This window comes from Pleurodeles waltl, chromosome 6, assembly GCF_031143425.1.
Source record: "Pleurodeles waltl isolate 20211129_DDA chromosome 6, aPleWal1.hap1.20221129, whole genome shotgun sequence".
Taxonomy (NCBI): Eukaryota; Metazoa; Chordata; class Amphibia; order Caudata; family Salamandridae; genus Pleurodeles; species Pleurodeles waltl.
Window position 1 is genome coordinate 1,684,434,344 of NC_090445.1, and position 26,260 is coordinate 1,684,460,603.

General features: G+C 48.8%; 1 protein-coding gene and 1 long non-coding RNA gene across 5 annotated transcripts in view; one reads left to right on the forward strand and one right to left on the reverse strand.

The window, feature by feature from the left end:
• LOC138301348 (uncharacterized) overlaps positions 1-24,469 on the forward strand; it is a 52,002-nt gene extending 27,533 nt beyond the window's left edge. The window contains exons 3-4 of the long non-coding RNA XR_011205092.1: positions 17,009-17,139; positions 17,246-24,469. This is a non-coding gene — a long non-coding RNA (uncharacterized lncRNA). The remainder of the gene's footprint in view (positions 1-17,008; positions 17,140-17,245) is intronic.
• Positions 1-26,260, reverse strand: part of NR6A1 (nuclear receptor subfamily 6 group A member 1) — a 685,712-nt gene that overhangs the window by 492,942 nt on the left and 166,510 nt on the right. The gene's annotated exons all lie outside the window — the stretch shown is intronic.

Here is a 26,260-nt window from a genome sequence, read left to right on the forward strand (position 1 = left end):
AGAAGAGGGGCTGTACGACAGACATATTGAGCAAAATGAGGGGAAGCCACAGTTGGCTGGTTGAGAATACTGGGCTGAGGCTGAAGAGATAGATGTGTGTGTTCATCTATGAGGGTTTCTACTGTGCACCTCTAGCAGACAAATAACAAGACATTCCCTGTATAGTGTGGTTCTAGGGAGGGAGGATTATCTGTGATCATGTACAAGGTAGGAGGAGGGAAACTGTAAGGTAATCTAAGTTAGGGTGCATTGAGAAAGATGCTGGCTGATACCTGATCTCAGTGGCCGGGTAGCACTGAGTTCACATAGGCCTTCTTAAGCGAAGAACTGGGCTGTGGGCCAGGTACCGAGAGACAGCCATTCTAGGTAGAACAGCCAGGGTTCCGGAAAGGCAGCACTTCACTTCGAGAGTTTGAGTTTTCGAAACAGGTCTCAACCAGGCGACGCACAGTGATGACATCAGAAGTGAACTCCGGGTGCAGACACGCCAACATTAGGATCATAGCAATAACTGAGGGACAAAAACCTGGAGTTCCTTCTAAATGGAGCCGCCCTTGACTATTCCGTCGAGGAGGAAACCAAGATCAAATGAAACGTGTGTCTAGCTGACACTTAACTGGGGCTGTGCCTTTTAGACCGGAAGTCCCACTGTTACAAGTAGCTGAAACACATCTGGTGCCCGTGCCTTGCCAGACAGGAAGTTAGACCGTTTAGCTTGGCTGAAACTCCCCAGTGCTTTGGTAGACAGGAAGCCCCACTGATAAAAGTGGCTTTTACTCATGGGGCGCCTTTTCCGTGCCAGACAGGAAGTCCCGCCTTTAAGCATGACTGACAATCCTCTGGTGCTTGTGCCTTGGTAGACAGGAAGACCCGCCTTTCAAAACTGGTAGATGCTAAGACTCTTAACCTAAAGTTTGCTGAACTGATCTGAAGTTATACAAAAGTTGTAGGTTTCAGGATATATGGCCAATCTGTTAAATGAACGGAAATAGAAAGGCCATGATCTGTTGGCACAAAAGGGACACAGATTCTGGGATGGCGTTCATGGTTGCCAGCTGTCACCCCTCTCTTGTTTCATTGGCAATGCCTGTGATTTAACTAACCTCACTGCTGATCTGAGGCGTTCTTTAGTAACTGCTCGTGAGTTATCTTATCGTTCAGTGATCTGCAACAGTCTCATATTCCAATAGTTAAATACAGTGGCTGTACTTCCGGTTCATGGGGAGATAATGGCACTTCCTGTTATGTTACTGCAGGTTGTCGGGTTGCAAATAGCGCCTTGTCTTGGGAGAGAAGGAAAATAAGTGAATCGTTACCTGCTAGGTGTGGACAAAGCAAAAAAACGAAAATACTGGATAAAAAGGCTGACACCTGAACCACAGACCGGCGCATCTTGGCAATGCCTAACCCCCTCCATAGCACTGCAGCCTTGGACTAAAAAACAGTCGCTGGCCGAGGTTGGGCACTTGTTTCTGCTCCAAGGGGTTCCTGGACAGTGCTTGAAATGGAAAAATTAAAGTGCAGGTACTCTGTGCCAGAGAGTACTGGCCCATTTAAAGCACTGTTCCTGGAGCAACTTTCCCCTCCTCACAAACCGGGAAGAACCGAGCAAGTCGTCTGGTAGTGAATTGGAAATATGATCCTGGCCCGGACACTTCAGTGCTCCTGGGCACAAGATGTGCGCTGCCTGAGAACCATCACTAATGGGGGCGGGGCCTTTCCCGAGTCCAGCACCGCCTTCTACAAAGTGTCGAAGGCGCACAGGCCTCATTTAGCCCCTAAGTGCTGGGCCTGGTAAAAGATTTAATGGGGCTATTTCAGCAGCGCCTGCGTATCACAAACCTCACATTCTTGGCATTCATTTTATTTTATGTTCAGGTGTTTCTGCCCCTCGGGGAAAACGGAAATTCCGCAGCCCCTTAAATAGGAGCTAATGTTTCCCACACTTCTTCATATAGCTATACCCCTTAAATCTGTAGATGATGGGCACGCCCTCTTTACTCTGACGTCATATGCGGCAGCCAATGTCCAGACACCATCCAGTTTGGTAAGGAAACTACAGGAGAAGCATTATTCGAGAGAAAGCCTCTGTTTTTTGAAGGCAAAATAATTTTAAAGAGAAATATAAAATACTCTTACCAACCAGGAGGCGCGAGCGCGTCTTGTGGGCCTGAACTTGGTGAAAAAGGTGCACCGTGGCACAACTGCACACACATCACGTCATGGCTCAGGGAGGTAAATACAGAATCCTAAGAACCGGAGCATGTCTCATGGAGTAAGGGAGGGGGGGGGGGGCGAGTGAGTGCACATGAACACAATTCTTCAGGAACGCAAGCATTTCAAAGACAGCCTTAGTATGTGTACATGTCCAGATTTCTTGGGCACGACTGACCGCCTGTGACGGTAATTTGCAAGCCTCTCAGTTCAGGCACTTGTAAGATCGTGAGTTGTATCCAATTTCAGGCACTTTCTTTGAAAGTGACGCGGAACCCATAAAGTGTCTAGTTTTGAAGTGCTGTACAGGTCACAGCACCATGCATTGCTCTGCTTACCACAGGAAGCTGTAGTCCGGCTGGTGGACCTATAGGGGGCGTCGCTCTCGGTCACCATCTTCATTTAGGTGCACGCAGGCTCTTAAAAACATTGAAAGGCAGATGTGCATTTTCTGTGCCCCGCCTCCTCTTCTACAGGCCCTTTTGCTCGCTCCCCGTCACCCATCTGCATTTTTCTTTGAAACCTAATTAGTAACAGGCAGAAATATTTTCCAGGATTATTTTTACACCCAGAGTGGCGACCTCATAAGAACCACGGATGAAGTAACCTAACTTTTATTGAATTTTGTACAGTCAAAGTTCAGTAGTGTTTGGCACTCGCAGCCAGCAAGTTTTTACAGAAATAAGCTTTTTTTTGTCAATTTGGCGATGCATTCCATTTCTCCTAAACCAGAATAGAATATTCACATTTCATTCCGCTAGCTACGTTGGCGTGGTCAGCAGCAGGCATATGGCTGCATATGGCTCTGAGACGGTGTGCCGTAAGGCCTGGACGCCGTGTCGGGCACTCCAACGTGCCCTCGTGGTGGAACGTCAGAAGACCCGCCGCAGCCCTGGCACGAGCCTGTTGGCCTTCGGCGAGGGCTGCTCTCGGTTCTTAGGGGGATTGGCCAACATTAGTACTCTACGTTGAAGACCGATTGCTTCTCTTTTCCCTCTGGACCTCTGCATTATCACGTTAACACCAACAGTTAATTAGGGGTGGGCGATAAATTCCGCTCCACCAGCGGAGCTGGCAGAATTTTGGCCAAGGAGTTCCGGACAAATTTTGCCAACCGCTGCATGGTGGAGTTTTTTACTTGCACGCAGCTCACTAACAGAAAGTTGATGAGCGAGATTTGGTGTCCACTAGCAGAATTGTTGGTCGCAAGGAGGGCACAAGGCATGATTTCTCTAACATGGGGGGTTAAGACCGTTCGCGGTGAGAAACCTGCTGCTCGAGTACAAAATCTACTTAAGTGGAGACAAAAACACCTCGAGATGCAGCGCCCTCTGGTGCACCGTGTGATGCCATTTGCACTGATTTTGTAGCGTGGAAGGAGTGAGCGGCACTAAAAATCAGCATTAGCAGCGCAATGTGCCTGATTCCGCCCGTGCGAGAACTCTGCGGGATCTTGCAGAGTTTTCATGTAACTCCGCAGTATTCCAGAGAGAGAAACTCTGCGAGTTCCGTGCAGCCCTACAGTTAACAGGGCCCTGCAGGTTAAGGTGAGAGGCAGCCCTATAGGGCCACCAGCCGGACAACTGCTTCTGGTGGAAGGAGGAGCCATGCACCGTGCTGTGACCTCTACGTAAGTTCAAAATTAGACATGTTATGCTATCCTCGTCACTTTCAAACAAAGTGCCTGAAATCGAATACAACTCACAATCTTACAAGTCCCTGCACTGAGAGGCCTGCAAATTACTGTCACAGGTTGCCAGTCGTGTCCAAAAAAGATGGATTTCCAACCTGTGTATACTGTCAATTCTCGCTTTGTCCTAATTTAAAAACACACAGGAAGAGAAACAGTTTAACATGAAGTAACCTGTGTCAGAGGTTAGTGCAGGGCCTTGGGGGGTGGCGAGGGGGTTAGCCAGTGGCCATACCCTCTTACCATGGGAGCAACGTCTGCTGCTTTTGTGGTCAGAATGGTGCCACCTTCTCACTATAACCGTAGCAACTGCTGCTGTGTCTCCATTCTTACTACTGCTGTGCCTCCATTGTTACTACTCCTGTGCCTCCATTGTTATTACTCCTGTGCCTCCATTGTTATTACTCCTGTGCCTCCATTGTTACCACTCCTGTGTCTCCACTGTTATTACTCCTGTGCCTCAATTTTTACTACTCCTGTGTCTCCACTGTTACTACCGCTGTGCATCCATTGTTACTGCTGCTGTGCTTCCATTGTTACTACTGCTGTGTCTCCATTGATATTAGTCCTGTGCCTCCATTTTTACTACTCCTGTGTCTCCATTGTTACTACTCCTGTGTCTCCAATGCTATTACTCCTCTGCCTCCACTGTTATTAGTCCTGTGTCTCTATTGTTATTACTCTTGGGTCTCCATTGTAACTACCACTGTACCTCCATTGCTATTACTCCTGTGCCTCCATTGTTGCCACTTCTGTGCCTCCATTGCTATTACTCCTGTCTCCATTGTTACTACTCGGGTACAGCCATGGTTACTATTCTCGTGTCTCCATTGTTATTACTCCTGTGTCTCCATTGTTACTACTCCTGTGCATTCATTGTTACTATTCTCGTGTCTCCCTTGTTATTACTCCCGTGTCTCCATCGTTACTACCACTGTGCCTCCATTATTACTCCTATGCCTCCATTGTTATTACTCATATGCATCCATTGTTAGTACTCCTGTGCTCCCATTGTTACTACCACTGTGTCTCCATTGTTATTACTCCTGTGCTTCAGTTGGTACTGCTGCTGTGCCGCCATTATTACTACTGCTGTCTCCATTCTTATTACTCATGTGCCTCCACTGTTACTACTCCTGTGCCTCCATTGTTACTGCTGCTGTGCCTCCATTGTTACTACTCCTGTGCCTCCATTGTTACTACCTGTGTGCTTCCATTGTTACTACTGATGTGCCCCCATTGTTACTACTGATGTGCCCCCACTGTTACTACCCCTGCGCCTCCATTGTTAGTACTCCTGTGCCTCCATTGTTACTACTCATGTGCTTCCATTACTACTGATGTGCCCCCATTATTACTACCTCTGCATCTCCATTCTTATTACCACTGCGTCTCCATTGTTATTTCTCCTGTGCCTCCATTGTTACTACCCATGTGCTTCCACTGCTAATACTCCTGTGCTTTCATTGTTACTACTGCTGTGCCCCCAATGTTACTACCTCTGTGAGTCTATTATTATTATATCTGTTTCTCCATTGTTCTTACTCCTGTGTTTCCACTGTCTGCAAAGTTACTATTTCTGTGCCTCCATTGTTACTACTGCTGTCTCAATTGTTACTACCACTGAGTCTCCATTGTTACTACTGTTGTACTTCCATCATTACTACTGCTGTACCTTCATCGTTACTACTGCAGTGCCTCCATTGTTTTCACATCTGGCTCCATTATTATTACCCCTGTGTCTCCATTGTTACTACTGCTGTGCCTTAGTTATTACACCCGTCTCCATTGTTACTGCTGCTGTTCCTCCATTACAACCACTGTGCATCCATTATTACTCCTCTGCCTCCATTTTTATTGCTCATGTGCATCCATTGTTACTACCTCTGCGCTTCAATTGTTACTACCACTATGCCTCCATTGTTATTACTCCTGTGCCTCCATTATTACTGCTGTGTCTCCTTACTTATTACTCCTGCGTCTTCACTGTTATTACTTATGTGCCTCCGTTATTACTTATGTGCCTCCGTTATTACTTATGTGCCTCCGTTATTACCCCTGCGCCTCCATTGTTACTGCTGCTGTGCCTCCATTGTTACTACCCCTGTGCCTCCATTGTTACTACTCCTGTGTCTCCATTGTCACTACTCCTGTGCTTCCATTGTCACTACTCCTGTGCTTCCATTGTCACTACTCCTGTGCTTACATTGTTACTACCGCAGTGCCTCCACTGTTGCTACCGCTGTGCCTCCATTGCTCCATTGTTGCTACCGCTGTGCCTCCATTGTTGCTACCGCTGTGCCTCCATTGTTGCTACCGCTGTGCCTCCATTGTTGCTACCGCTGTGCCTCCATTGTTGCTACCGCTGCGCCTCCATTGTTGCTACCGCTGCGCCTCCATTGTTGCTACCGCTGCGCCTCCATTGTTGCTACCGCTGCGCCTCCATTGTTACTACTCCTGTGCTTTACCGCTGTGTGTCTTGTCGCTGCCGCTGTGCCTCCGTTGTCGCTGCCGCTGTGCCTCCGTTGTCGCTGCCGCTGTGCCTCCATCTTTACTACTCCTGTCTCCATTGTTACACCTGCTGTCTCCATTGTTACTACAGCTGTATCTCCATCGTAGCTGACAGTTGTCATCCATACATGTCGCCCTGCATCAGATATTTTTGCTCACTGCTGCAGTGAGAGGAGGCACTCAGCCCTGGCCTCGCATGCCAGCTCTGCAGAATGTACACATTCACCCTTACATTCCAGGCCACATTAGTAAAGGTTTGAACAAGGGTTTCTGTGGATGATTTAGCACTTCTGGGACCGTGTAGAATACCTCTGATCTTTGCACGTGCACTTTTCAAAGGGGAGGGGCCTCCCAGGAGGGATGAGAGAAGAGGCAGGGCTCAGGCAGACGAGGCAGGGCTCAGCAGACGAGGCAGGGTGCAGGCAGACGAGGCAGGGTGCAGGCAGACGAAGCGGGGCACAGGCAGAAGAAGCGGGGCACAGGCAGAAGAAGCAGGGCACAGGCAGAAGAAGCAGGGCAGAGGCAGAAGAGGCAGGGCACAATCAGAAGAGGCAGGGCACAATCAGAAGAGGCAGGGCACATGCAGAAGAGGCAGGGCATCAGTCAGAAGAGGCAGGGCATCAGTCAGAAGAGGCGGGGAATCAGTCAGAAGAGGCGGGGCACATGCAGAAGAGGCGGGGCATCAGTCAGAAGAAGCAGGGTACATGCAAAAGAAGCAGGGTACATGCAAAAGAAGCAGGGTACATGCAAAAGAAGCACGGTACATGCAGAAGAGGCAGGGCTCAGGCAGACGAGGCAGACGAGGCAGGGCGCAGGCAGACGAGGCCGAGCACAGGCAGAAGAAGTGGGGCACAGGCAGAAGAAGCGGGGCACAGGCAGAAGAAGCGGGGCACAAGCAGAAGAAGCGGGGCACAAGCAGAAGAGGCGGGCACAATCAGAAGAGGCGGGGCACAATCAGAAGAGGCGGGGCACAATCAGAAGAAGCGGGGCACAATCAGAAGAAGCGGGGCACAGGCAGAAGAAGCGAGGCACAGGCAGAAGAGGCGGGGCATCAGTCAGAAGAGGCGGGGCATCAGTCAGAAGAGGCGGGGCATCAGTCAGAAGAGGCGGGGCATCAGTCAGAAGAGGCGGGGCATCAGTCAGAAGATGCAGGGTACATGCAGAAGAAGCAGGGCACAGTCAGAAGAGGCAGGGCACAGTCAGAAGGGGCAGGGCACAGTCAGAAGAGGCAGGGCGCAGGCAGGAGAGGCAGCGCGCAGGCAGAAGAGGCAGCGTACGAGGTAGGACACATGCAGAAGATGCTGGGTACATGAAGAGGCAGGGTACTTGCAGAAGAGGCTGGGTACATGTAGAAGAAGCAGGGTACATGCAGAAGAGGCGGGGCACATGCAGAAGATGCAGGGTACTTGCAGAAGATGCCAGGTACATGAAGATGCAGGGTACAGGCAGAAGAGGCGGGCGCATGCAGAAGATGCAGGGTATTTGCAGAAGATGCCGGGCACATGTAGAAGATGCCGGGTACTTGCAGAAGATGCCGGGTACATGCAGAAGATGCAGGGCACATGAAGATGCAGGGTACTTGCAGAAGATGCCGGGTACATGAAGATGCAGGGTACTTGCAGAAGATGCCAGGTACATGAAGACGCCGGGTACATGAAGATGCCGGGGCATGAAGATGCAGGGTACATGCAGTAGATGCAGGGCACATAAAGATGCAGGATACTTGCAGAAGATGCCGGGCACATGTAGAAGAGGCAGGGTACTTGCAGAAGATGCAGTGTACTTGCAGAAGATGCCGTGTACATGAAGATGCAGGGTACTTGCAGAAGATGCCGGGTACATGAAGACGCAGGGTACATGCAGAAGATGCAGGGCACATGAAGATGCAGGGTACTTGCAGAAGATGCCGGGTACATGAAGATGCAGGGCACATGCAGAAGATGCAGGGCACATGGAGATGCAGGGTACTTGCAGAAGATGCCGGGTACATGAAGACGCAGGGTACATGCAGAAGAGGCAGGCGCTAACCCTCAGTCTCACCTGGAAGCCCTATCAGATGTGCTCACAGATGCTCCATTTCTGGGCAGGAGCTCTTGAAAAAAGACAGCAGCACCCAACCATGCTACCTTACACCGGGGAACAGCCGTGACCCCGACAGCCACAAGGGCGCGAGTCACAGAGGGATCTTGTCACACAATGACGCTTCTTAGGCTGTGTGTCACGGAGCCAGCAGGCCGCACGTCATCCCTACTTCACACAGGAATCCTATAGTGAGTGGAGTCGGGATGGTGAACACAGGGCACGCTTTCCGTGTTTTTTTATCCTCCCCCCCGCATGTTTTAGTGTGCAAAGCACCCAGAAGTCATACATGTGTTTGTGACTGGCCGTTTCTCTTTGCCTCTGGGACCCCTGCAGGACGCTGCACCTCCTGTGGGGAAGGGGTGCCACCGGAAGGTGGCCCACAGGAGAAGGGGGGTCAGACCCCCACCTGGAGGCCATGCAGGGGCACCAGTGCTCACAGCCTTTCACTTCTACTGATGGAGTCTGAGGGTCCGGCCTGGCAAGAGGTGATACCCGTCAACGGGAGGATCGGGGTGGGGGCTCCCACGAGGGCCCTCAAAGCTTCATCCGAACAACTCGGTGATGGCGGAAGCTCGGCAGAGTTCTTCTTCAAAAACATTATTTAAACTCCTCACAATTTGCCTCTATTTAAAAATAAAACTTCAGGAAAAATAAGTTTTTAGTAGAAAAACTGTGCAAAGAAGGCTTTCAGCTGGATAATCCTCTCACAAAACCTTTCATTTCTAGAAAATGTATCCCCCAAGTCAAGGTGGCAAAACCTGGCAAACTGCGTGAGAGGCCAACGCTGCCAGCGTCCGAGTTCTCCCTGTTGCGCCTCACCATCACCCAGTTGGGGGGGGCTGGTGGCGAAGGACTGGTGCATGGCTGCCCGTGCCAAGAGCCCAGTTAACACACACCTCAGTCACACAATGCCAGGGGGCATGGATGGGCAACTCGTAAGTCAGGGAAATGGTCACTGTAGGCAAAACATCTCAGACCCACGCACTCTATGGTTTGAAAACCGAAGACGGGCCCCAGGAGTGAACCTCAGCTCGTGTGACTCGCACGTGCGCTTACAGCAAAGCAAAAGGACACACCTTTAATGACTTATGGCAAAGAAAGTCGTCACTTGTGCACCTTGTCCAAGTGCCTGGGTTTTAGTACTAACCTGCAATTAATAGGACACAGATGTGCAGTCAAACTCTCTACTGACCCCTGCTGGAGAGAGGGTGGTAGTGCGGTCACATTGTTACTGGACACAAGTCCACCCCTTAGCATTACGCTGCTTTCAGTCCAAGGCACGAAAGACCTCAGTTGTCAACAGTACATTGTGCGGGATAGCTGAGAACCTGCTGACCCAGCAATAGGACCTTTCCTTAATTCACCTCACTCCTTGTACATAAATGCAGGATTACATTTTCCAGGTCTTTTTATTAACTCTTCTTTGTAAAACTAACGTCACTCCACACTTGGTATTTCTTACAAAACGTTTCAATTTTCTCTTTAGGTTGAGAACGGAAAACAAAAAGGCCAATGGACCCTTTGTAACACATAATATTTAAGAAATTTACAAGCTAGATAAATATACAGTTATTATGTATGCCCCCGCAGCTGTTCCGCATTAATGGGACTTAAACCTTGGTTTCAGCCCTCGGTTTATTTTCGTTATTGCTGTTTCCCTTAGAGTGGTATGCTTTTGATCAGACCCAACCTGGACCCTGCCTGCCCCATAATGTTCCAATTAAGGCGAGGGCGGTTTATTTTGATAGCTCGTGCACTAAAACACCAATGTGAAACGGCTCACCTCAGCTCAAGCGGCTAGAGGGCCCTTCAAGGCGCCCGAAGAAAGCCCGCTGTTTATTCACTTTCTCTGAAGGAGCCGGTTCACAGCGTGTACTTGTTTCTGGACAAGGGGGGTTCAGTGGCCGCTCGAGGCCACCACAGAGGTGCCCTTTCACAAAGAAAGTAGGGACTGAGTCCTGGGCGTGTGCCCACAAATTCCATATAGTTACTCGTTTTTGAGTTTTCAAGTAAATCGAAGTGCTTTCTCTACAAACGATTATGCCTTAAAAGGGAGTATTTGTACCAACAGTAAACCTCCTGATTTACAGAAAGGGAAGGTCATTTTTTTCTACATTATTTCCTCCCCATCACAGTAAACTTATAGGTGTCTAAGTATTTTCATACCCATTGTGAAAAGTCACTACGGCGTCTACACAGCCGTCAGACATATTGTTAACAAAATACATAAAGTGGGATTTGGGCCCTCCCCTTCAACCATTGGCTTTCTGCAGCCAGAATCTTTCAGCAAGACCCTTTGTCGGTCACGTCTACACTCAGCCTAGTGGTGTGTTTATTGCTCAGCAACTGCTGGTGTATCCTTCCACCTCAACTCCAGTGCTTGCACTTAACTGCACGATGGACTTTTTGTTATAACTACAGCTCACTGTTCTCCCTGGGCTTTCTCCTGTGTGCCTTGCCTCCAGTAGGCTAATGCTGCACGTGAAGTCAGCACATTAAACCCAGACCTACTTGTTTTGCCAATGCTTGTTTGGCATTCAATGTAGATGTGTAAATTGAGTGTGAAGGCTTGTGAATGGCTAAAAATAAAATGAACCAACATTCCCAAAATTTAAATTCCTTATGATTTAATTACTCGCTCCAGTCATGACTGGATGGCCCGACCGGTGAACGTGGCAAAGAGCCGGTGTCCAGTCTCGTGCCCCTCCTTAGAACCGCAGGACAGCCTCAATGCTTTCCACAGTCACACTGTCCACGTATCAGGGTTCCACGAATCTGACACCGAACAAAAAATACTTCCTGGTGCAGGTGATGTCACATTTTACATTGTAACGTAATTAGCCCAGGTCTTTCTTTAATTTGCCCGGCCAAGCTGTATATGCAATGCCCAGATGTCCTTGTAAACAGTAAAAGGAATTCCAGAAAGCAGTAAAATGGACCTACCTCACACAGCATCTTAGAACAGTTCACGTGGTACGTTTCCAGCTCTCCGGTTTGGTATAAATGCCACAGCAGTCTGTTTGACCGACCATTAAACTCATCTTGACCCACCCCCCTCTGGTGCACCTTGAAAAGTGCGGTGTCCCCTAATTTAGGGAATGATATAGAGTTTGCCGAACGGGTGACTCCATCGCAAACGTTACGGATATCCTGTCTGCTGTATTACAATCCCCAGGGGATACGCTGGCATCGACCAGTTCCTCTTAGTCATTCTGAACTGACTGACAAGGCATCCTACAGGACCAGCTCCTCTTAATGACTGACCGAGCATCCCATAAGAGCAGCTCCCCCTAGTGACTGACTGGGCATCCCATAAGACAAGCTCCTCTCAGTCATTTTGAACTGACTGACCAGGCATCCCTAGGACCAGCTCCTCGTAGTGACTACCTGGGCATCCCACAGAAGCAGCTGTGTTGAGGGCTCTGGTAGCTACTTTGCCTCTCCCAGCTTCCTGCAGGGGGGGAAAGAGTGGGAAGGATATTTGGGCATTTAAATCCTGCATCACTTGAACTATAAACCTTGTGGGGCTCATTTCCAGGATCACAGTAAATATCACGTCTGCGTCCTCATACTGTTGCCATCAGGAACACGGGGTGGGGATGACAGTATTATGGGGGATGTTCCGGGACACAGATTAGAAAGGCGCTGCTTACCATGAGGAACCAACACAGTGTGCCCCCCCCCCACCGCCAGCAGCGGCAGCTGCAAAACCTTTAAAAGAAAACAATAATAAACTTTGTTTATTATCGTTTTCTTATAAAGGGGTGGGGCCACGGCGGTGACAAGCAGTGAGGGGGGAGTGCACAGCACTCCCCCTTACTGCGCATGTATGTTTGGCCGGAGGTCTCAGGCTGGCCAAACACACATGCGCAGTAGGCTTTCTCCAGCCTAGCAACACAGTTGCCAGGCTGGAGAGAGCCTGCACAGGCTCCCAGTCTGCCTGGGGGCATCCTGGCTGGGCGGCCAATCCTGACGCTGCTTTGAGCAGTGTCCGGATTGGCCGCAGGGCAGGCTGGGAGCCTGTGCCAGCCTGAGGCAGAGTAGGGGCGCAGTGGCAGAGAAGGTAAGTGTTTTTTTTAATTTAATAAATGTAATGTTTATTTAACTCCATCCCCGGGCCACCCCGCGCTTTCAGCGCACCGCGAGCCTCTCCTGGAATCTGGGGGTTACCCATACCTGACCCATGCTTTTCAACAGTTACTTAAGTAGCCTTACGTCCTAAGTGATCTTTGTAGTGTATTACAGAAAGCAGTACATGAACCTGTACCTGCCCCACAGTACCCACCACAACCTGTATCTCTGACAGTCAATACATGAGTGCAGTGCTTTGGAAGTGAGGAGATCGCCTGATGATGCTGTCACGACTAGGCACCGCGCCAACTACAGCTCTTAGCAGACGTGAGGTGAAGTCTTCCGACAAACACACTCAATTCACTGAGGCTCTGCTCGCTCAGACCGGCCCTCAATTCACTGAGGCTCTGATCGCTCAGGCCGGCTCTGACAGCTCCTTTTCTGAGCTGTGACAGGTATGCTAAACCTTGCAGGATGCAGCGCTGACTGACGAGGGCAAAATCCAATTAGTGTCACGTTTCTTTCAAGAAGACTTAACATCAGGCTATTGTTAATGTAAATCTTTTGTACTGCTGCTCTTAATCAAGGACCATCTGGAAATTGTTTCTTTGTAAAGGTTCACATTGGCATGAGTCCCACCCTGCCCCGCAGTTGGAGATAGACTACCTAGTACTTTTGAGTCCAGAAAGAGTATATAGTGCCGCATGTCACCTTTCATCTACTTCAGAGCACCAAGTCTTCTGCGGATGCTAGATTTCAGTCGGAAGAGGTGGAAGCCCCATCTGATATTCTTGAAAAGGTGCAGCGTCAAGTTTGGGTTAAGGATGTTCCGCAGTCTGCACCCCGCTCTTTCGAGGACCCACATCTATGTTAAGCCTCTTGAACGATTGGTTAATCAGGTGAGCAGCCTGCCTGCAACTTAGGGTGGTGCCAGGATTTGCCTCTATTCAGGGCCTCCGCAAAAGGCTATGTCAATAGCATGGAAGGCTTTGTGAACAGCATGAAGGACTCTGAACTCAATTTTTGCTTTCACCTGTAGCCAGTGAAGCACTTTGAGGTCAAGAATGATATGGCAAAGCTTACAAATGTTTAAGTGCATCCTGGCTGCTTGGTTCTTTCGATTTGTATTTAGTTTCCTGGGAGGTTAGTGTAGATATTGTCACATCCGCGGAGACGAGTCATCATCCAGGCCTGAGAAGTGGTAGGATTTATCTTCACAGTTGAAGAGTATCCCCAGGTTACTTGGTCCAAATGAGATTCTGAGTCAGGGGGACCGGTGATTTTGACACTCTGGCATTTCCCCAGTAAGCTGAAGGCTCTGGGGCTGCTTTCAGGGGAGGTTGGGCTGCCATGACCTAGGCCGTGCCCCATTGTCCGCAATCTGGTGGTGATTCCCTGCAATGTGGAGCTGGTTGCAGCATTTTTGCCAGGGATGGTTATGGTTTCCAGCCTGGCGCTGCTCTGAGGCATGGGGACCACTTGAAGCCCACTGAATCGGATTCTGTTTCCAGCATCACCAGAATCTCGGATTTATCATAGTCATTAAACACGTCACTTCCAAGCACTCTGTGAGTAACAGACAATGGAAATATAGCAGATTAGAGTCCTCATTTGTATAAGTAGTTACTAATAGAAGTGACTCAGTCTCTGGCCCTGACAAGCAGTACTGGGATTCACCTGTGGGGCAGCTGTCATGGACCTTTTCTAACAGTTTATAAAACGAAGACCCCCAATCAGCCAGTAACGTACAGAGTAATGTAGGAGATTTGTACGAAGATGTGTCGCCATCCCCTTTTCTTGTAGGTGTTGTAGACTGCCTTACTACAGTTCCACTGCGCTTCTGAACAAATATTCAGACTTTTATTCTCAGTGAGTTGTCAAAGGGCAAGATGACCTTCTCCAGAGGGGTTGGCAAGGTATTCAAAGGTGCATGACGGACTAGCCAAAGGGGATGGTGGAGTACTCAAAGAGAATGACAGCATCCTCAAAGGGGATGGTGTTGTCCTCAAAGGGGATGGCGTCATACTCAAAGGGGGTGGTGTCGGTCTCCAAAGGGGATGGCGTCGGTCTCCAAAGGGGATGGCGTCGGTCTCCAAAGGGGATGGCGTCGGTCTCCAAAGGGGATGGCGTCGGTCTCCAAAGGGGATGGCGTCGGTCTCCAAAGGGGATGGCGTCGGTCTCCTAAGGGGATGGCGTCGGTGATGGCGTCGGTCTCCTAAGGGGATGGCGTTGTTCTCCAAAGGGGATGACAACATAGTCAAAGGGTATGACTGTGTTCTCAAAGGGTATGACTGTGTTCTCAAAGGAGATGACACTGTACTCAAAGGGGATCTATCATAGCTTGCGCAGCTCGCTTACAAAATACACATCTCTAAATTGAATGAACCAACCCGCAGCGGGGGCAGACTTACGCCCTGTCTCTTAGAACTCATAACCCAGCTGCGTAGACCAGGAGAGAAAAGGCATCATTTATATTTTGGAATTTGCTTCAGCAAAGCAGCTTGCAAACTCTGAGGCTGAAAGGCCTTAAAAGTTATTTTACCTGTAAAGTGTGGGGAATGGGGAATTAAATTACATATATATCTGAGGCTAACTCTCCCTTTTCATGCTCCTGGGACACATGCAGTCATTTGAGAAGATACTTTTAAGCTCGATAGAAGGAGGATATTGAGGCTGTATCTGTCCTAGGCCAATAAGAATACAAAATGGGTGTGAAACATGTCTGTTAGTTTTATAGGTAGCCACGCTATGAGAAACAACCGTAGTCCATTGACTCTAGGGGCCACAGTTGCATTGACGTCAGCCGCAAATCTCAAGGGGAGGGGTGGGCAGGGGAAGTGAAGGGGTGGGAGTGGTGGGGACATGGGGGGGGGAATTAAAAAAAATAATGAAATTTAAAAACACTTACCTCTTCCCCTCGCCGCAGTCTCATGCCGCCTCGCTTGTCGCTCCTCTTTATCTGGTGTTCCAGCATTCACTGGGACACAGCACAGGCTTCCCAGAAATCCTAGCGCTGCTTTCATGCTAAGGCTAGCATGAAAGCAGCGTCAGGATTGGTCTGAGAGGCTTAGACTGCAGCTCAGACACAGCCCTGGGGTCTGTGCAGTTTGTCCAGCTCAGCAGTTCAACAGAGCCGGGCTGGAGAAACCTAAGAGTGTATGTGTGTTGGGCCAGCTAGAAATGGCTGGCCAAACACACATGCGCAATTAGGTGCACACTCTCTCCTCCCCCCCCCCCGTACCGCAGGCCCGACACTCCCTGAACACGCTGCTGGCTGAGCCAGGAGCTGAAAGGTAAAACGATAATTAAGTATTGTTTTATCTTTCAGCTCCTGGCTGTGCTGGGTGGGGTGGGGTGGGGGGGGGGGGCACGCTTTTGCCATTGTGAAGGAGCCGCCCCTTCACAGTTGTAGATCTCCCGCCAGGCAGCGAGTATGGTTTATTATTGGATCATTTTGCACCTAAACTCTACTGGAAGACTGAGCATCGGAGTCATAAAACCCGCCATAGAAATCTGCTGAACTGTAACATGGACTTCGCTATGTATTTCGTCTAAAAGGAAAACATAATTAAAATTTGGAACGGGCGGGACTTACCTGTGGCATGAGGTAGAGGTACTGTGTATCACAGAGAGGCTCAAGCCCGCACAAGTGGTTATCGATTCTCTGACCCATAGGGTAGAAGAAACCTATGGGAGGGTGTGACAGTACAATGCTTCACGGGGTAACGCAGCCAGGGACATGGGTATCCCTAGCGTCCGTCACGACGTAGCACTCACTTATAGCATGGGGTTCAGTATGTGCAGAGTGTGATGGAAAAAGCCTGTGGATGATGGCAGCGCCCCCTGATGGTTTGATCTGGCTTGCTCTATTCTGTTGTACTTTGTGAAAAAAAGGGTCAATCAAGTCCCATATCTAGAGCAAGGAGGCCAACCAAAAACTACTTGACGTGTTAATACTAGACAAATTATGTATTGCTCTTCTCAGGTACCAATTACAGTCTGTGGCAGCCATGGCTCTATTAAAAAAAGTCCTATCTATTGTCGTCCTTTTTCTCATCCTGCATTCACACTTTTTTAACCCTCACTTAGCTCCCCAATAGATGAGCCCCCAAACCGGGGTTTTGAGCACTTATTGCTGTGTGTGCTTCTTTCCATGACATTTGAACTCTTCCAGTCTAGACTGTGATTGGCTGCCATAAGTATGACCTCATCAACTGTGACGGCAAAACTCGTCTATATGTATTACTACGCAAGGGTGTACATTCAGCATGGCGCAACTGTCCCCACCTCAATCTATGCAAAGTAAAGAGCGTATGTCACTATGCAGCTGTAATGTAGTGAGCGTAGAAGAAATATTATTATAATTATAGACGTTCTTCATGTATAAATGAAAGTTGTAAGTGTTTGGTACTAACTACTTCAATCTGGTTCTCGTTTCAGCCCGCCCAGTTAGGTTGGGACGTTGTGTTTCGAAGCCATAACACATCTGGAGCAGATTTGTAGGGCATCGGAAGGGTGTGTTGGACAGATGACGCAGTCCTGTGGATTCTTCTGGGGCAGGAAGTGTGCAAGTAAGTATTCAGCTTTGTTCGTTGCTCAGGAATGGGCACCAACCCGAACGGTTCTCTCTCCGCACCCAGGTTTTTCTTTAATTTTATTCTGCTCTTCGTTTTGCAGTCGCAGTTCATGCGCAGAGAATAAGCGGCCGCCATATTTAGCATTCCCGCTTACAGGAATGGCAGATGCTGATGGTTTCCAGATGGATGGCCTACGCTACCAAGATGGCCTCAAGAGTCACGATGAAAGAGACCGTGTTGGCATCCCGCCCGCTTCTTGCAGCGGAGTCGAATGCAGTTGTAGGTTTCACAGCGGCATCCCGCTCTGGGACCCGCCGTTTCATTGGCCACCCTAAGTAACAGTCACTTCCTGTCTGGCTCTTACCCAATCCAAGGACATCCTAGGCATTACTGCTCTGCCCCAACACACACCTTTCAGATCCACACATGCCATCAAACATATATTCAACTGTGCACACCTAGCTGCACAGATAATCATTAATGACTCAAAAATAAGGCAAAACAGAGCCAGGAGCTTCGGTGATCAAGATCTGAGAGCACTTTGAGTAGGACAGGTGTCAAGTTTTTTTTCCTGACCATTAAGGGGAGAGAGAGGGGGATTCAGAGGTCCTGGACTTGCAAGAGAAGGCTTGGTTGAGAGTGATAGTCTTACTATCACCATGCAAGTACTTCAGGGCGCTACGTGTGGTATTTTTAGACTCTCTTCGTGTCTGAGCAGATAGCTTCATCGATGGAGAGCTTACAGTGCCTGAAGAGGAGTTAGACTTTTTTAGTTTGCCAGTTTGGGAGTTCTAGTGGGTGAGAGGCAGCTGGTGGAAAGGGGCAAAGGGAAGCTTGGCATGATTGAATTAAGTGGTCCTTGGATGATCTGGGGTGCAGGCAGTTTTAAGAGATGTAAGTCTGGTATTAGAAATGTGAGCAGCTGTGTGTCCCTCCACCAGTGCCACAGACTGCTTCATAGGAAGAAAACACATCCCTACAAATGAAAAATATCCTGTGATTTACTCACACCTGGCATTGGCCCGTCTGAAACCTGTTTATTCTAGGTACACCCTTCCCTACACCATTAGGGGTTGAGTATACAATGAAAGATAACAGGACGACACAAAGCATCTTGTTCCCGCACCTGTATTCTTGTAGCCTGCATCTCCACATGGATGTAGTAACCTATTTCATCCTCTGGACTCCGAGATTTAGAGCTATGCAACACTCCCAAATAAAAGAAAGAATAAATTCACTGGCACTGGGAAGCCTGCCTGGGGCCCACGTACGTGCCAAATCACCTTCCTAGATAGACCCCTCCTGTGCTCTCGTCTTGTGACTACAAAAGAACTGAAGATGCAAACCTCCGTGTCTCCCCCCTCCAGCTGCCTCTCCAGTAGAAAGTTAGGGAAATTAAAATAGTCAATAATGCTGTTCACATCTGGGATTCACCCACCAATAGACGCAGCAAATTGTACAGTTGAAATAAGTAATCGTAAAAACTTCACCATCACTGGGCCGTGAACGAAAAATACAAGAACGTGAAACTACCCTATGAAAAAGTGATTCCCCGAGTATCCACTCCGGCGGTAAGTCCAATGTTTCAAAGGAGCAGCTCCGGCTCTCATCCCTTCCAAAGACCTCTGTAAGTATGACTCACGTTTTGTTAAAGTCCTGCCAATTTCAGGCTCTGTAAACACTCCGGGCCTGGGAAACCCTGCAGGCGTTTCATAATGGCAAGGCGCGCGCCTCCGATCACTTCAGGTATTTGCTGAACTCAGCGCTGCTGGGCTCAGATGCGAGCCAAGTCCGGCCGCTTCCCCGAGCGCCTCCGGGAACATTCAACGCTGTCGGTGAGTTTTGGACTGAGCAGAAACCATCGATCGTTGACTGTACCCTGAGGCGCGTCGCAGGCATCTCGGTGGCCGGAAGGCGCAAGGCGGATGGACTGGATGTGGGTGAGGTCAGCCATCGGTATGGTGCATGTAACACGAGTAATCCGGGCACGCACCCAGCACTGCTCAACGAGAATAAAGTGTACTTTTGGGACCACTGGTAATAATTGTGTAGAACCTGTTGTGTGGACAAACCTTCCCAGGACATGATGGTGTTATTTTCACTCAGTGTTCATTGTAAGCAAACTTCCTAAATTACCAAGGTCAGGCAATGGCCATTGAGGTCTCCATTTGAAGTGTATGTTATAATATTCTGCATTGTATCTATATATCTACGGCGGGTTCAGCTGTATGTATACCATGTAATGTCTTCAATTTCGTACTTAAAGCCTGGTTGACCCAACTCCGGGGGTGTGCCCGCTTGAGATAAGGCCTGACGACCATCACCTTTAACAGGCCTGTGTCTTTGTATCCCAGAACTTGAGCTCCTATTGTTCTAGAGAGTGTATAACCTGCTCCCGATGCTTGGCGCTTTGTGGTGGTTGCGTGTTCTGTTTCTGCATGTGCTCACGCCTTCATGCCTGCTGGCTTTGGGTTACCACTATAGATGTCTCCATTTGGTTGTGGGGGCTGCAAGGCCAGGGTTGTTCTTGCAACCTACAGCCAATCCTCTGTGGTCCTCACTTGTGTTGAGGCCATTTTGTTGTACAGTGTGTGTTTAGCGTGTTGGATGTATTCATGTCCTGCAACCAACCCCCAACCCCGTTCCCAGCTGTAGTATAGAGCTCGTGCTGGATGCAGTCTGATATTGATGCACTTCCTGTATTCATTTATACCTTTCTCTCCAACACTTTTTGATGTGATCAATTCATATTCCCCTGTATGTAAGAAGGAACTTCTCTGTTGCGGTATACAGATGGCCGTATGTCACCCTATAATGTATTGAGGAGTTGGGGTGCTCTCAAAAAGACTCCCATGGCGGGGATCATCAATACATTGACCTAAAACACCCGACTCTTCAAAAGGCGTCCAATGCGATCGAAGTATAGGATGATGCCTCCATGGATACTGCGGGGGTACACACAAGCAAGGCAGGCGAGCCCACCCAAGCCCCACAGCAGAAATGTTTACAGAGTTGTCCAGTGCTGCACATGAAGCATGCTTGAACAACTAGGGCTGCACCAAGCACACACCGACCTACTGACAACCAATGCTCTCCTGGAAGTCCATGCAGACCCAGGTTATACCAGTTCGTGGCCTGTGATCCACAGTGTAGACACCCCGAGGCCAGTCCCAAGGTCTGGCGCGAAGGTTTGCAACAATCAACTTCCGCTCCGCATTGAAAATTCTTAGGAAATATATTTCAAAGAGTTTTACAACCCTGGAAAAAAGACAGCGCTTCAAACCCAGCCAAAAAGCTTAAAAGCAATGGCTGCAATATTTAAGGTAGACACCAGTGTTGTCTCTGATCACAACCTGCCGTCTGCACTGACGAGACAATCCCATGAAAACTATTCTGCAGACAGAGGTCCACACATGGTCCGCCACTGGACTTCTAGCAGCGGCGTGGGGATGAAGCACGGGAGGGACACATTATTTTAATACTCTAAATAATTTCATGATGCTTTCCCAAAGGACAAGCTACGCCCATCACATGTTCCCCCCTCTAGGCACATACAAGCAAGCACAGCCCTACAACCCTTATATTTCCCACCTACCAATGTGTCCTGATGCTTGCCCGATATCTGGACTACAAAAAAACGGACCCCCCACAAAAAAAAATGATTACGCTGGAAAGCAAAAATCAAGCAACGACAGCCCAGAACCTAACATATCATTGTGTGCCTTCTTTTTTTCTGTTTCTTGCAGATTTTTCACCATCAGCAACAGCAAGAAAACTTGGGGGAAGCTTCCTGCTTTTTTTATGGGTGAGCACAAAGTGCTCAGTTCATTCTGTAATCTCTCTTTGGGCTTGAAACCCCCCCCTTCCAAGTCAGTCACTTTCATTGGTTCATGGGCTTGCCTTTTAAAATCTGCTTGCTTTCATTTGTGAAAGGCAGGCATACCTCATGCCTTTTCAGGTGTTTAGCCCGCCTACACTGCACCGGTAAACTACTGAAAACATACGAAGCTCGATGTTTTCAGCCTGGAGTCCGGACTACTTTATCTGTTTATTTTCCACGCAGCACAATCGCGCTGCATTTTACATAGCGCTGTGTTTTTTTTTTCCTTTACAACACTAATAGCTCTAACTGAACAAATGCGAGACCCGTTGCATTGAAAATGCTTGTTTTCAGGGCACCTATGCTTTCAGAGTTGGTGCTAAACTTTTCAGATCTACTGGTTCTTAAGCTCCACGAACAGGCCACTGTTCTAGCCACTGCCTAGCACCCACTGCCACAAAGCAGGAGAATTCTGAATGAAGCAAATCTAAATATTGTCACATGCAGTAGGAAGCAGGGGTATACGAACAAACCAAGGAAGTAACTTTGTAGGATGCTTTTGGCTAACGAAAGACAATCTCCTTTGTACCAAATCCACCTGCCATGAAGGTTTCACCCCTCAGCTAGGACTAACCCGCAAGCAGATCTCTGCAATGCTGATATAACCTGATGAGGCAACACTCCCATCAGACATCTGCACACATGCCACCTGTTGCCACTTCTGCCAGTACAGTGCTCTGCCAATGTACCTCAGACCACACCAACAAAGTGGTGTATCACTTTCTACATTCATTATGACATTGCAGTAACTATAAGTACATATGTTTAATTTTAAAACCTAGCATCTACAAGTGGTCCTCTCCCACAGGACAATCGTACATCCTGCAGATTATAGAAGGCAGTGCTTTAAATGGAAAAATAGAAGTGCAGGTACTCTGTACCAGAGTACCTGCTTGTTTCTGAGAAGTGCCGGTACTCTCCAATTAAAAGTATTACGTTTTTCTTGAGATGTGCCGGTACTCTCCCCCTCAAAATAAAAAAGTGCCGGTACTCAGTACCGGAGAGTACCGGCCCATTTAAAGCACTGATAGAAGGTAAATGCTTACGTGTCACCATCAGTACTCATCAGACATCACTGCGTTCACTACTGTGCGCACAACAGATAGCTGGGCAAGTTTGGCACCTCAGATGCATCAAGGTACATTCATACTTCAAACCACACCAACAGTGCACATTAGAAACAACCCTGGGACCAGTGGGGGTTCAATGAGGTTCTCAGGGATACAGTTCTCTGAGGGCTGCCAGCTCAAATGCGCATCTACACATCAACCACCCTAAGGGGTAAACTTGACTACATCATAACCGCACGCCTAAAACATTGCATCAAAACACATACCTAGAGAAGATGCTTCTATTCGTAAAAGATGCCTTTGTAGAGCAGAGGACAGTCGTTCGCCTGAACAGACTTGAACAAGAAGCAGATCCCTCGTTAATGTAGATAATGCTTCACACAGATCTGTAACAGTACCCGGTAACCCGCTATCCAATATAATCCACCACGATACAATACGAAACACAGCAACGCCAAGAGATCTCTGAGCTCTCATTACGAAAATCCCAGAATGATAAAGGGAGCCCAGATTTCAGAAGTGCTATGAGACCTTACACAACATGGCTACATCAGATCACCTCTATTTCCACTGAAACAGGAGCCTCCTGCCAACCACTTGGGGCTTTTTGTTTCTAAGGAACCCCTTCTGGCACTGCAAGTCAAAGCTTTCTCAGGAGCAGCCTCCTCCATCCCTCGTGTTGGATACACTTGTCTAAAGGAGGTTCTCATGCCATGGTGTGTGTAGCTATAACTCATTATGAGAAAGAAAACATCCTTACATCTACACTGCTGCTCTTTGAGTAGGAAGTAATCTGCCCTAATGCTTCCTCTTCACATCAAGACTACTGGAGTGTTCATTCGGATGGGAGTAAAAAGTGTCAGAACCCGCTAGATGTCTGGAGTCTAAACCTTGTCAAGACCTGCCCCGACAGTCCAGACCAGGAGGGAGTGAAGGCAGTCCAGACCTGGAGGGGAGTGAAGACAGTCCAGACCAGGAGGGAGTGAAGACAGTCCAGACCAGGAGGGAGTGAAGGCATCCAGACCAGGAGGGAGTGAAGGCAGTCCAGACCAGTTGGGGAGTGAAGGCAGTCCAGACCAGGAGGGGAGTGAAGACAGTCCAGACCAGGAGGGAGTGAAGGCATCCAGACCAGGAGGGAGTGAAGACAGTCCAGACCAGGAGGGGAGTGAAGACAGTCCAGACCAGGAGGGGAGTGAAGACAGTCCAGACCAGGAGGGAGTGAAGACAGTCCAGACCAGGAGGGAGTGAAGGCAGTCCAGACCAGGAGGGAGTAAAGACAGTCCAGACCAGGTGGTGAGTGAAGGCAGTCCAGACCAGGAGGGAGTGAAGGCAGTCCAGACCAGGAGGGGAGTGAAGGCAGTCCAGACCAGGAGGGGAGTGAAGACAGTCCAGACCAGGAGGGAGTAAAGACAGTCCAGACCAGGAGGGAGGGAAGACAGTCCAGACCAGGAGGGAGGGAAGACAGTCCAGACCAGGAGGGAGTGAAGACAGTCCAGACCAGGAGGGAGTGAAGACAGTCCAGACCAGGAGGGAGTGAAGACAGTCCAGACCAGGAGGGAGTGAAGACAGTCCAGACCAGGAGGGAGTGAAGACAGTCCAGACCAGGAGGGAGTGAAGACAGTCCAGACCAGGAGGGAGTGAAGACAGTCCAGAGGTGGAGACAGTGAAACCAGTCTAAGCCAGGAGGAGGCCGAGGCGGATGGGAGTTAGACTGCAACCTGGATGGGAAGAGAAGAGTCCAACATGGATGGGTGTCAGAAGGGGAATCCAAACAGGGAGTGATTCAGAAGAGCCCAGTCTGGGAGCTATTTAAAGAGTCCAACCCAGACATGAGGCCGACAACTGTAATACAGACTGAAATGAGAACCCAACCCAGGAAGGAGTAACAAGAGCGTAACTTGGACAGGAGTTAGAAAAGTCCAATTTGAAAGGAAGGTAGGAAAGCCCAACTATGGTGGGATTTGGTGGCACCTGTAATGAGCCACAAAATTAGTGAGGAGCCAGAGACGTGCCACTGGTTAAACAATGAGGACGTTGTTTGTTTCAAATGGCAGCGAAGTCTTATATTCTGTAGGCACCATTGTTCTCTGGAGAAGGTAAAGTTTGATTGTAATCGAGCGAAGATCTCATGTGACAAGTTTATTTTTCTCTGTATAATAAGTCTTTGCATTGTGGATGCTACTTGGCAGGAAAGATCTGGAACAACGTGTCCGGAGCCACACTTGTGGCGTTCACGCAAGCGGAACGATGCTTGCCCGAACAACGCAGGCCTTTTTCTCTGCCTTAACCACGCATGTGCTGAACAACGCACATGCGCGGTTAAGGCAGAGAAAATGGAAGATCCATTGGGAGAAGATGTGGTCAGGGAAGTGAGTCTGGGGCAGGGTTGGGGGTAGTTTTTAGGGATGGGGCGGGGATGAGGTGGTTAGGTTATTTTATGTTTTTTTAAGGGGTGGGAGAGGTTGGATTATTTTTAGAGCGGGGTGGGGGGGTCGGGTTATTTTGTTTTTAGGGGTGGGGATCGGGGTAATTTTGTTTTTAGGGGAGGTGGTTTTGTTTTTACAGGGGGAGTGGTTGGGGTTTTAGGGGTGGGGTGGGGTAATTTTGTATTTAGGGTGGGTGGGGGAGTCAGGTTTTTAGGGGCAGGGTGGGGGGGTCACGGTAATTTTGCATTTTAAGGGGTTGGAGTAATTATGTTTTTGGGGTGGGTGGGGGTGGGTTTTTAGTGGTGGGGTAATTTTGTTTTTAGGGTGGGTGGTGGGGGTCAGGTTTTTAGGGGCGGGTGGGGGTTGGGGTAATTTTGTATTTAATGCGTGTGGGGGCAATTTATTGGGGGTTGGGGGGGTCGGGGTAATTTTGTATTCAGGGCAGGTGGGGGTCAGGTTTTTACGGGCGGGGTGGGGGGTTGGGGTAATTTTTTTATTTAGGGTGGGTGGGGGGCAGGTTATTAGAGGTGGGGGTATTTAGGGTAGGTGGGTCGGGACTTGGGGGTGGGGGTTGGAGTAATTTTGTATTCAGAGCAGGTGAGGTGGTCTGGTTTTTAGGGGGCGGGGTGGGGGTCAGGGAAACTGTTTTTAAGGGTTGGGTAGTATTTTTTGGGGGGTGGGGTCGATTTTAAGGCTCAGGGTGGGTGGGGGTTATCAGGGTAGTTTTTAAAGGTGGGGGATGGGTTACTTCTGTTTTTTAGGGGCGGGGTTGGGGTCAGGGTAATTTTGTTTTTAGGGGTTGGGTTTTATTTTTGGGGGTGGGGTTCGGTTTTAGAGCTCAGGGTGGGTGGGGGTATTGGGGTAGTTTTTAAGGGTGGGGGTGTCGAGGTACTTCTGTTGTTAGGGTGGGGGATTGCAAACGACAACCACACATGCCGTTTCCACACATGCCTTTACAACGAAAAATCGTTGTAAAGGCATGCGTGGTAAAGGCATGCGTGGAAACAACACGGTCGTTATTCCAAACGTGTTGTTCAGGCATGCGTGGTTTCTGCATGCGTGGTTCCATCAACAACCCTACCTGACATTCTACCCCAATAGGACTCCATTGAAAATGAGGAACATTTGTGAAAAAAGAAAGTTATGGACCCAATAAATATAGTTCTTTCCATAGTAGGTATTTTCCACATAGCCGGATTACCCACGATATCCGCCGGGCTCCGCAATCCATAGGACCATATTATACGGGGTGATAACGCTAGAGATGCGGTGTGCTCTCGCCGTGTAGCCGAAGCCGTGGCTATCTGCTAAACGCAGTGGTATTGGGCTGTGCCGCCATCTTCTGTTTTTTATATTTCTTCTACTGACTATATGTTGTAATGCTTTACATGGCATTGCTACATTCATGAGCTTGGGCAATCCAGGGTTACTATAGGCTACAGGATAACTATATATAATTTACATTAAGAGGCAGCCACTGGTTACTTAGGCTTATTTGTTTGAGTATACATTAGTATTCTGAATAGCATTTTCTGCATTCCTTTAAGTACAGACTCATATTGTGTTAAGCAGGGTCAGGAGTAAATGATTTAGGGGGCACCAGCCTGGAAAGAATGATTTATGCAGATTATCAGGCGCAGAAGGAGCTGTTATTTCTAATACTTCACCTCTTGAAAATAAACTTTTACCCCTCAATGTCATACATGCAAATATCCCTTTGTAATATTGCGTTAATTCCA